Source organism: Myotis davidii, unplaced genomic scaffold (genome assembly GCF_000327345.1).
Source record: "Myotis davidii unplaced genomic scaffold, ASM32734v1 scaffold211, whole genome shotgun sequence".
Classification (NCBI taxonomy): Eukaryota; Metazoa; Chordata; class Mammalia; order Chiroptera; family Vespertilionidae; genus Myotis; species Myotis davidii.
Window position 1 is genome coordinate 1,203,727 of NW_006282523.1, and position 302 is coordinate 1,204,028.

Genomic DNA, 302 nt, shown 5'->3' on the forward strand with positions numbered 1-302 from the left:
TCCCCAGGGCTCTGAACCGCCTGCAGGGGCAGCCCCAGCCTCGCCGCGCCTTGGGGCTCCCACTGCTCACGTCAGACCTGAGCGCCCCCGCCTCCCGGGCGACCCCTCAGCAGCTCCAGGGCCAGCAGAGGAGCCTCCTGCTGGGGTCCTTCCTGGGTGTCTCCAGGCAAAGCTCCCTCCAAGGGGCGGCCTCTGGGTCACCCAGTCTCGGAGCTCCGATACCTCTGCGCGCAGAGCCATGAGTCGGTGCAGGTCCGCGGGAGGGACGGCCAGCGGCCAGCGCGGGGCAGCGGGCTGCGCAG